We start from the raw sequence: 11,876 nt of genomic DNA, 5'->3' as shown, positions 1-11,876 counted from the left end.
AAATATAGTTTGTTAATATTATATGGATCACAACTTAGAGTTTTTTTTTTTTTTTTACTCCAGCCCCCCTTAGCTTAAATTCCTGGATCCACCCTTTCTTATACTATACTTTTCAATGGCTAGATAAAGAACTTTCACAATATCTAACAATCCACTGTATATGATTGGAAATTCCAATGTCGTGTCGAGCTCTGCCCTCTAGTTTTGATTAGGAATGATTTTGTGCCAAAGAATCACACATTTTCAATTAACTTAGATGAAAATTTACACAATATATTGTTAGATGGAGGGAAAAAAAACTAGAGTATATTCAACGTTAGTGTGAATAGAAAGAAATTTGTTCCTAATTAGATCTTTTCTAAGGAAATTGTGTCAAGCACAAGGAAGACTTCCAAGATACAAACACTAACGAGAAAATCAATGTGTGCCAAAATATTTTCGATTTTGACACTTGCACATTCATGAACTTTTGGTTGCACACTAGTATTGATTTGGTAATATTTTGTACCATAGCATAGCACATTTTCAATTAACTACGATGGCAATGTTCACAATATATTATTAAATGGAGAAAAAACTAAAGTATATTCAACAATACTATGCGTGGGAAGAAATTTGTTCCTAGTTAGATCTTTTTAAGAAAATTGTGCCAAGCACGAGGAAGACTTCCAAGATATAAACTCTAACAAGAATTTGTTTTTTACCTTTAATACATTCTACCCATTTTGTACTAATCTATATATATATATATATAGTGGTATAGTTTATTCTACCTATAGGCAATTTGAAATTTCCAATGCTACTTATTTTTAAGTTCCAATCTATGTATATAATAATATGTGAAGTTGAGAGAAACTCAAATTAAAATTCCAAATTTAAGTTCCAATTTTGCGCTATGTGTCCTAAATTATTTATTCTTAAAGAGTTTTATTTCTTAATTTTAAAATCAAATGTGGGACCACATCATAAATATTCATCCAAGAAGGTTATTAAGTAACAAAACCAAAGAGTCTAGAAAAAATGAATCCTAAAAAAAAAAAAAACGCTTCACAATAATTTTTTTTTAAATGGACAATTTACATTTTATACTTAATAATATCCTTACTAAATTTTTTAAAGAGTTAACAAAATATAAAAATGACTATTAATAATATTTAAGTTATATATATATGAATTATATTTTGCATCTTATTGTACAACTTTAAGTGTATCCATGCATATGCATTGGGTTACAAGCTAGTTAGATATAATAATAGCGTAATCAACTAAATTGAATTCATTGATTAGGAGAATGCTTCATTTTTTGAGTAAGCTCACTAAAATTAGTAACAAGTATAACAACTTGGACAGTGGACAATGCTTCATCTGACCTTAAAATGAATTTGATTCATACTTAAAATGCAATGCCGGCATATTCTTTTTGGTAAGCACCATGTACCCTACAATAAGAACCAAAATAGAACACTTTTTTCACTTAATGACTAAAAATAGTAAAATAAAAAAAAGTAAGGACCAAAACAAAAATAAAGTCGGAAGGTAAGGATGAAAATACAAAAATAGTATTTTCGTCTAAAAATTAAAAACCCTGAAAAGTGCAAGAACCTCCTGTGACCTATCAGCAGCACAAGACTTGTATTGCTATAAATAACCGTGCGATTAGTAGCATTTACATCATAAATAAAATCACAATCAAATTTTTCTTTAAAACCGTGATCATCATGTACGGTTCTCTCAGATTAATAGCCATTACTTTAACCATTTTCCTTTGGTTGCTCACTGCCGACTCTGAGGTTCGTTGCATCGAAAGCGAGGGACATGCCCTTCTCACCTTCAAGCAACATCTTATCGATCCTTCTAACCAGCTTGCCTCTTGGGCTGCTGCTGATTTGGATTGCTGTCACTGGTTCGATGTTGTTTGCCACAACCGCACCGGTCATGTCCACCAACTCCATCTCAGAAGCTTTTTTCCAGATGATGCCCAATGGGAAGCTCAATTCCAAGCTTATGAGAGGTCAAGGTTCGGTGGTACGATAAATCCTTCTCTTCTTGATTTGAAGCATTTAATTTACTTGGACCTCAGCTTCAATGATTTCAATTATACTCCAATTCCCAAATTCCTCAGCTTAATGGGGAGTTTAAGATATCTTAATCTCTCCCATGCGGGATTTGGGGGATTGATTCCTCATCAACTTGGGAATCTCTCTAATTTGCACTATCTCAATCTTGGAGGTTCTTCTTATTATAATAACAATTTATATGTCATGAACCTTCAATGGCTCTCTGCTCTTCCTTTACTACAACACCTTGATTTAAGTTCTGCAAACCTTAGCAAAGCCTTTGATTGGCTACAAGAGATAAGCAAACTCCCTTCCTTGTCAGAGTTGCGATTGTCATATTGCGACCTTTCTTGCTTCTTCCCACCGATGCACAGTATTAACTTTTCATCTCTCACCACCCTTGATCTTTCATCCAACAGTTTTGAAAACACTTCGTTTCTGTTTTGGGTCTTTGGTCTTCATTATCTGGTTTCTCTTGATCTATCTTACAATCAGTTTCAAGGTCCAATCCCTGTTCATCTCCAGAACTTGACTTCACTTAGGCACCTTGATCTATCTGGCAACACTTTCAACTCTTCACTTCCTGCTTGGCTGTACACTTTTAGTCATCTTGAGTTCCTCAATCTCGGCAACTGTAATTTGCAAGGTACAATCTCTAGTTCCATTGGAAACATTACATCTGCCACTTGCATAGACTTGTCATACAATGAACTTGAAGCAAAGGTACCAAGATCTTTGGGTAATCTGTGTAACTTAAGGGAAATTAAATTGTCAGGCAACAAATGGAGTCCAGAGATATCTGAAATCTTTAAAAGTTTATCAGGATGTGTTTCAAATAGACTAGAGATCTTAGATTTGTCCGATGCTCAACTGTCTGGGCAGTTGACTGATGAACTTGGGCAATTTAAAAATCTGGTCATCCTTTCTTGGGGTATAATTCAATTTCAGGTCCAATTCCATGGTCTATAGGATATCTTTCCTCTTTGAGATCCTTGTACCTTGAGAGTAATCAAATTAACGGAACTCTCCCTCCAAGTTTTGGACAGCTCTCCAAATTAGAGTATCTAAATATCGAATCAAATATATTGGAGGGTGTAGTATCCGATTTTCATTTTGCCAATTCAATGAGATTGACAACACTTTTTGCATCTCAAAACCAACTGACTTTAGAAGTAAGAAACAATTGGATCCCTCCTTTTCAACTCAATTTTTTAATTTTGAGATCATGGAATTTAGGGCCAAGATTTCCTTCGTGGCTTCTTTCACAAAAGCGTCTTAAATATTTGGACATATCTAACACAAGGGTTTCAGATGCAGTTCCTCCTTTGTTTTGGAACCTGTCTTCTCAATTTGTGTATCTAAATCTCTCTCACAATCAGATCTATGGAGAGATTCCAAATATCCCGATGATTTTGTCCCCTTCATCAATGATTGATATGAGTTCAAATCACTTCAATGGTTCGTTGCCTTGTATATCCTCTAATGTGAGCTTCTTAGATCTCTCTGACAATTTATTGTCTGGATCTATTTCGCACTTTTTATGTTACAAGATGAATGAGTCCAAACAAATGTCATATCTCAATCTTGGTAAAAACTTTTTATCAGGGGAAATAATTGGTTGTTGGATGAGGTGGCAAAATTTGTTTGCCTTAAATTTGGGAAACAACAATTTGTCAGGTTCTATTCCAACATCCGTTGGATCTTTGATTTATCTTCAGTCTTTGCATTTATACAACAACAAATTCTCTGGAAAATTACCATCCTCATTGAAAAATTGTAAAAACTTGGTTACTCTTGATATTGGCAAAAATGAGTTTGTTGGGAGCATACCTTCATGGATAGGACTTAGATTTTCAAGCTTGGTGATTCTCAGCCTTCACTCAAATAATTTCTCTGGTTACATCCCAAAAAATCTCTGCTCTCTAACTTCACTCCAAATCTTGGACCTCTCAAATAATAAGCTATTTGGAAGCATACCTAGATGTGTTAACAATTTCAATGCCATGGCCACAAATAAAAATTCAAATGGTCCCCTTTTTTTTATTTGAACAGCCAATTGGCCTTGCTCTTTCTATGCTTTTAGATAGTGCATTGCTTGTGATTAAAGGGAAAGTTCTTGAGTATTCCACCACTCTTCAACTTGTAAAAAGTATAGACCTATCAAAGAACAATTTATCGGGCAAGATCCCTAAAGAAGTGACTAGTCTTCAAGGATTACAATCATTAAATTTGTCATTTAATATCTTGAAAGGAAGGATTCCCGACAATATAGGTGTTATGGGATCACTGGAATCTATTGATTTCTCTATGAATCTACTTTTAGGTCAAATTCCTCAAAGTATGTCAAGTTTGACATTTTTGAGTCATTTGAACTTGTCAAATAACAATTTAAGTGGAAAGATTCCTTTAAGCACTCAACTACAGAGCCTCAGTGCCTCCTGTTTTATTGGAAACAAACTTTGTGGAGCTCCACTAATTGAGAATTGTCCTAGAAGTGATGTAAAACCCAACGTTGAAATCCAAAGGAGCAAGGATTTTGGTGGACTTGAAGTGGATTGGATTTACGTTAGTATGGCAGTTGGATTTTTAGTTGGGTTTTGGGTTGTTTTGGGTCCTTTACTATTAAACAAGCAATGGAGAATTGTGTACTTTGAGTTCCTAGATTACCTAGGGTACAAGCTCTGGGGTGTTGTGGCACAAATTTGGCAGCATTGTAAGTAAAATGTTGTATGATACTTAATATTTAGTGCAAATATCTTGTAATCATATTAATCAATATTTTGATGATTTTTATATGCAATTCGAGTTGGTTAATACTTGTATTATTAGCTGTATTCATTCCATTGATATATATGAATATGACGTTTCTTCTTCTGAATGTCAAATGCAATCCAAGTTGTAGTTTTCTTATACCTATATATTACAATGTAACATCACTTTTCAATTAATACAAGAAGTTGATCAATTAAAAGCAATATACAATACCTTAGATGATGCCCATTTTCTCAATCTCTTATTGTTCACTTTGTAAAGTCTCAACAAAAAAAGTTCATGCATATCTCAGCAAACTCTAAATGGGCTCTTGTAACAAACTCAAAGGTTATTTGGTTGGATTCCTTGCAACAGAAATCTAAGAATGAAGCTTAGGCTAAAGAAGAGTGTGTCTCCAGAGTCTTCTTTATTTGGAACTAGTTAACGATGCTCACGTTGTGTAGGCATTCTATAGTTTTGCTTCAAAATAAATTACAATAATTTTTCTATGTAGTTTTGAATTTTGTGGCTGCATCTTTTAGATCACATTCAAGGAACACGAAGAGTCCAATTAAAGAGCAATATTGTATTAGAAGAAAATTGGGGAGACAGGGATTGGATGACAGGAGGTTCAAGGTGGACATGAATCTTATGGGGACTTCTATACGCCAAAGGTTTTTCCCGCTCGGCTTTGGTCAAGATTGTATGATGACCCAAAATGTACCTCAATTCTAAAATGTGCATGTTATTGGCTGTTGATTGGAATTGTGTGTGTCTACGTGGGTGGGTATACAAGACTAAACTGTTGATTCAATGAGTATGTTTGGGTTTTGCAGTTTTACAGAGGTATTGCAACTGGAGATTTGTTTTTGATGATGTCCAAGTCTCTCTTATATTCCCTCTGGACCTCGACACTCTTAATTGAAAGGTATGGAAACTGAACTGTTGGCCTCCTTAATTATACTGCATTTATTTTGATCTTAGCAACATATTTGTGACACACTGCACTGCAAGTAACAGGCTTGATTAGGAGCCTGTATTTAATTTGGAGAAATCATCTTAATTTTATGAATCCTAACTCTTTAGTGTGAGTTTCTTTTACATGTAAAGGAGAGCTTCCAACAAATTGGATTTAGTGACTGCCAGAGTCTATAATTTGTGATATTTTGAAATCAAAATTCCCAACTCTTTCTATTTTTTGCTTCGAGATCCATTTTCCTTTCATGAAAACCCTTCATTGTACATTAGAAAAATCTGAAATAATCATGTATGTATCTATTTGGGCGGGTAGTAGATAGGTATGTGTATGTTGATAAAATTAGGTTTTGGTGAAGAGGTATTTTAGTTTAGGTGAAATGGGGTTTTGTTGAATTAGTGATTTGCAGAATTGAGGTATGGATTCTTTGTGGGTTAAGAATCTGAAGGACATAGAATTGAGAGAGTTTGTGGGGTGAACTTAATTGTCTGTGGTGTTTTGTTGGGGTTCTAATGTTGCTTGCAATGATTTATCAACACTTCTTTTTTACACTTGTTTGGCATGGTAGAAAGATGTCAACTTGAAAACTTTTTGGAGATTAAAGGTAGCCCTTTTTTCGGTAACGTTAGGGTCACTACAGTGGGTACTTTTATATGCTATTAACTCTAACAATGAGCACCCTAAAATTTGAATGAGGGTTTTGAATCATTTTTGGCAAATGAATTTTCCTTTCTCAATCATTCCTAAAAGAAACTTTAGTAAATGAGAATTAGATAAATCTAAAATATTATGATGAGTATAAGCCTAAATCAGAAGGCCGAAGACTCTTGAGGCAATAACTAAAATCAAGGCAAAGCTTCTGTACAACTATTTTTTTTGGCTTAATAAAATTACTATAGGACAAAGTTTTCCTCGAAATCAGGTTGGGGGAATTTCCTCCAACTCGTTATGTGATGGTTTCTAATACATTCACGTGTGTTAAATCACATAATCTATTAAATCATTTAAACAAGTCACACGACTTTTAAGTAAGCCATATGACTAGTACTACAAGTGAATAATCTTTTGAATTGCCATGTAGTGGGTTGGAGGAATTTTCCTTCAAACTGATTGGGAGAAAAACTCTATTATTACGGTTGTGTGTGTGTGTGTGTGTGTGAGAGAGAGAGAGAGAGAGAGAGAGGGGTTAAAGTTAAATATGAAGACATCTAGCTTGGAGAGAATATCCAACTATGTCCCTGAATCTTGTCAAAATTTAGCTACATAGTTTTTGTTATAACTGGGAAGTCTATGATCATCTCATAGCTGTGTGCTTCTGTTATAAGCATTGGAATGCTTTATGATAGAACATTTTTAAAATTTACATATTAACCTTTTAATTAACTTCTTCATATATAAATATAATGTTTTTTTCCCCCAGCACATGGTAGATTTAAAATGAAAGTTACGAGTCATCAATAATTTTGAAATTAATATGTAATTAGCCTATATGACCTCACTTTGCAATAGAGTACCATGGAAAATTAAAAGTGGCTTCAAGTTTTTGCTGCTTAGATAGGCCTTTTGTGCAATATATCTTCACATTGGAGTCTCTGGTTTCTACAGTTCTACAAATATGATTAGATTGTGTTAGGTTCCAGCATTTTATCTAAATATAATTCATGCATTTAGGTGTTAGTATATCTGTCATCACCCTTATCAGTGCCATTGCCATATTTTATGCTGGTGCTCATCTGTTTTGCTTGGATGTAAGAATTCTGTTATTAAACAGTCCAAGTGCATATTCCATGTTGCATTCTCCCTCATCCTAGAGGTTGTGAGCTTACTTCACACCTGAGAGTGATGCTAAAATCTGGATTTTATGGACTGAAATCTAAAAAACTGTGGTTGACAAGAAAACTTTTGAATTAAGTTGAGTTGTGTTGTGTGTTTGCAGTATAGGCGACACAATATTGCACTTTATGCAGTAGGAGAGTGTATGTCCTTATAAAGACTTAGACAACTCGAAATTGTTTTTAGTAAAGCAGCCCAAGATTATATTTCTATTATCTGTAGCTTTCTTTTTTGAGTGAAGTTGAAGTATACTTGCTTCAATACTGTTGTCTTTGGTTTCCTATGTAAAATTCATTAATATCCTCATCCTATGTAAATTTTCTTTTCCACTAGTAATGGAAAATGTTGGTGCCTTTAGTTTTCCCAATAAAACTCAACTACGCTATTTCGCAGCCATATGCCTTGGTTACATTAAACTCATACAATTTTAAACAATACACAATATATATTGTAGTATTTCCATTGGCCACATTTCTTTGGCTAATCATTAGACATTGTGTTATTTCTGACTACCTCATCCGTTCTTGGTGTAATTTTAGCAACTGCTAGTGTTACTGTGGTAGGTTTTGGTAACTTCATATGATTCTCCTAACAAGAATTGTCATTTCTCTTTCCACCACTTAAATTTGTAAAACTGGACTCTATTTATGGATTTACAAATGTCATTGTATTCCAAATACAATAAGGTTCTCCCGTAGTTATTAAGTACCTATCCAATTGAAATTAAGTTTCTATTTTCTATGTAAGCAACGAGAGTTTATTTATCTCGTGTAGTATAATAGTTTTGGGTTTTTTTAGTACATGGACTATGACTTTTTAGTTTCTAGTGAATATGGTTGAATACTTGAACCTTATCCAAACCTTTTCAAACTCTAAGGACAAAGTAATTTTTTATGAGTTCTAGTTAGCTCAATTGGTAAAGTTTATGATGATTGAATAAGAAATTTGAAATTCAATCCCAGTCTACACCAATTATATAGAGTTGAACTTAAGCCTAGGGGGCTGTGGTGTGCATTACCATCTTCAATTCTTTTGCACAGGACATTTCAAAGGCCAATGAATTCTTGTAGTAGGGAGGATTTGACATTGGCTATTGAAGACTATGACAGTCTCAATCATATATTGCAATTTTAGGTACAAATTGGATGTGTGTGTGTGTATTCCCTTATTTTGTGTGAGTGTATTCTCTTATCTCATCCCCCTTCCCTATATGTGTGTGTGTGTGTGTGTGTGGGTTTCTCAAATTAAAAAAATAAAAAAATTGGATGATAAATTGTGTGGATCAAGGGAGATACAAGTTGCTTACAGCTATCTGAAATTTGAAATGGTATTTAAAAGTTAAAACTATGAATTCAGAATCCTTTGGATGAACAAATGTAAAAAATTATGCATATGCTTTTCTTAATTAAAGAGGACCTTATAACTAACTTGATTGCCTTAAGTTTTTTGCTAGAGTAATATGTTGAACATGTGTAATTGGTATTAGTTGCCACCCTCCACTATGGTACAAAATAATTTCTCATTCACAAGTAGCCATATTTAGGCAACATCAATAGTTTCATCTTATGTGTCATGTTCAGGGTGGTTGTGTTGCTCCCACAAGAAACTAACCAAAAATCCTGAGCTTGGTAGTTGCTTTTCCTTTTGGGTCGAGAATATATAGGGAACATCTTATCCTAATGCCTTACTCTCAAAATTGGAAAAACCAGAATATACCATAAAGACTAACACAAAATAAGAAATTGTGAAAGAAAATATTGAAAAAGGACTAGTGAAAAAAACGTAAAAAATTAAATGGACTAGTTATTTCATCTTTCTCTAGCCTCTATGAAAAAAACGTAAAAAAAACCAATGGATTAAAGTTTGCAACATGAATCACACTCATGACCCTAGACTCTATGTAGTATATACTGACTAACATGAACCTATAATCAGCTCCAAGTTGCATGGATTCTTTTATCTTGAAAACCTTCTACAAACTGTGTCAATGACTCCAAGGACCAAATCCAATGACCACCTTGAAAAATTGATCTCCACAATAACACACTAGCAATAGGCTCTTGTGGCTTCAACCTTGATCACCAAATAACAACAGAGTCTTGAGATTGATCTTCAATTCTCACTGGTTTTGGTGAATTTGAGGTTTGATTTTCTTCTTAGATGCAGAGCAATTCGGCAATACCTCAATTGTAGTTGTGCTATAAAGTGTCTTTTATATGTTTGTAACTTTGTATGTATGACACAAAAAAGTACAAGGCAACACAAACCAATTAAAACAAGTTAGATTTTTGGTTTCTTGTATCTCAACTGAGCAAGTCACAACCGAAAAGTATTAAGAAACTTGCTTTGATCGATCGAGAGACTCGATTGAAGGTCTTACAAAAGCATTGCCTTGATTGATTGAGACTCAATCGAATGGCAATTGAAACTTTGTACTTCTTTCTTTTGAGTTGCATCTTGGACATCTGATTATGGATCAGAACAAGATTACATGTCATAGAATCTTTCAACCTAAAAACCTAACACTAGTCTTTTAAATTAATGTTTATTTTGTATGTATGATAAAGTTGCACTGTCACGAAAGTTCATGAATTTTGACACATGCCATCTTTCCATTTCTAGTCACGGTAAGGTTTGCTAACAAAACCAGCAAATACTTGAAAAACATGTTAATAATATCTTTTGGCATGGATGTAATTTAATAACAAGCAGGTAATGAATCCCCCAAGAGAGGACCTGCTTGATTTGTTTGTTGAATGTTTGATTCCTCAACCAAAATCTATTTTTTTCTACAAATTGTTATCACAATTCGAGATGAACATTTATTGAATGAATGTTTTCTAGCAAACTTTTATTTATTTTTTCTTTTTTTATTTGGATAAACTAGTTAGATAGTTTTATTTCTATATGAAAACAAATCATAGTATATTGTTTAGACAATAGCAAACTATTGATTGTATTAGGGAAGGAAGTATACAATTAGTCTCAAATTTCTCTAAATAAAACATTCATGCAATTGGATCATATTTCTATACATATGCACCACGTTTGGAATTTTGTTTGATTGCTTTCTTCCTAGTTGATCAATTGAAGTAAGTTGATTATGCTATTCATATATCAAATTGGAACTTTAATATGAATAGAATTGGAACTTTTATCAATAGTACATAGTGATTGCATGAATTTTACCCCCAAAAAATTGAACAAAAAATTATTTTAACCTGTTTTAAACCATTTTTAAATAGGCCCACTAACATTACAAACAACCATAACAACCTCCTATACTTTTTTAGAATAAAAAAACATAACAACTTTGATATTGCTTCATTACATCAATACATTTTGCACAAATTGCATTGAAAATTATGATTTTTTTTTTTACAATGAAATTATGATTTGTTTTGTAGTATGCAGTCCTTAAAAATATAATATAAAAAATGCTATCTAATAGTGAATTTGTAAAAATTCACATTCAATAAAAAAAAAATATATAAATAATTTAAAGAGTTTCTCTCCAAACTTATCTGCCAAGTCCATGTGTTTAGGTTGAACCAACACATGGGGAAGGCCAAAAAATAAGCCTTACGAAACTTCAATGCCGAGGCCCCATCATATAAGTAATGGGGTCGCAAGATTACTACTGAAATCAGCTTATTGAGTCCCACAAAAAATAACAACCAAATGAACCCACGGTCGGAGCAATCTCAAGTTCAGATTCAAGTGTTTCCCTCCATCGCATGAACCAAACTCACTGAAAAGGGAGGTAATCAGAGAAGGGAAAATAAGGAGCAGTGATTCTTTCAACAAAAAAAAAAAAAAAAAAAAAATTAATGGAAAAAAATGTCAAAAATAACTAAAAACTTATTTTTAGCTGTTTTTTTTTTCTGTTTTAAATAAAATTTGACTTGCCAGTTGCCAATTTCATTGGCCTCAAATTCTTATAATTATGAAAACAAAAGCAATTATCTTTTTAGTCTATGCTTATTTTGCACCCATGATAAAGTTGCACTATCACAAAGGTTCATTAATTTCACAGCCATACCACCAGTTCCATTTCTACTAATAAGCCAAAGCGTATTGTTGGCAAAAGCAGCAAATTAGTGAAAAAACATGTTTCTAATAAATATTGGTATGGATCATAAGCAAATTTAAAAACAAACTACCATTGTGATTTTTCATTTTTGAGAGGACATGTAATTGTTAAGTGTTTGGCATATTAATTAAAATCTATTTCACGATTAAAATTTCAGTTTATTATT

At 33.1% G+C, this 11,876-nt stretch overlaps 1 pseudogene; it reads left to right on the top strand.

Annotated features, from left to right (window-relative positions):
- Positions 1-2,034: 2,034 nt before the first annotated feature.
- On the top strand, positions 2,035-8,644 carry LOC142640378 (receptor-like protein EIX1; annotated as a pseudogene).
- Positions 8,645-11,876: the final 3,232 nt, after the last annotated feature.

The sequence above is a fragment of the Castanea sativa genome, chromosome 6 (genome assembly GCF_040712315.1).
Source record: "Castanea sativa cultivar Marrone di Chiusa Pesio chromosome 6, ASM4071231v1".
In the NCBI taxonomy this organism is placed as follows: Eukaryota; Viridiplantae; Streptophyta; class Magnoliopsida; order Fagales; family Fagaceae; genus Castanea; species Castanea sativa.
Note: the sequence above shows the minus strand (reverse complement) of the source record. Positions and strands in the feature narration are given on the sequence as shown.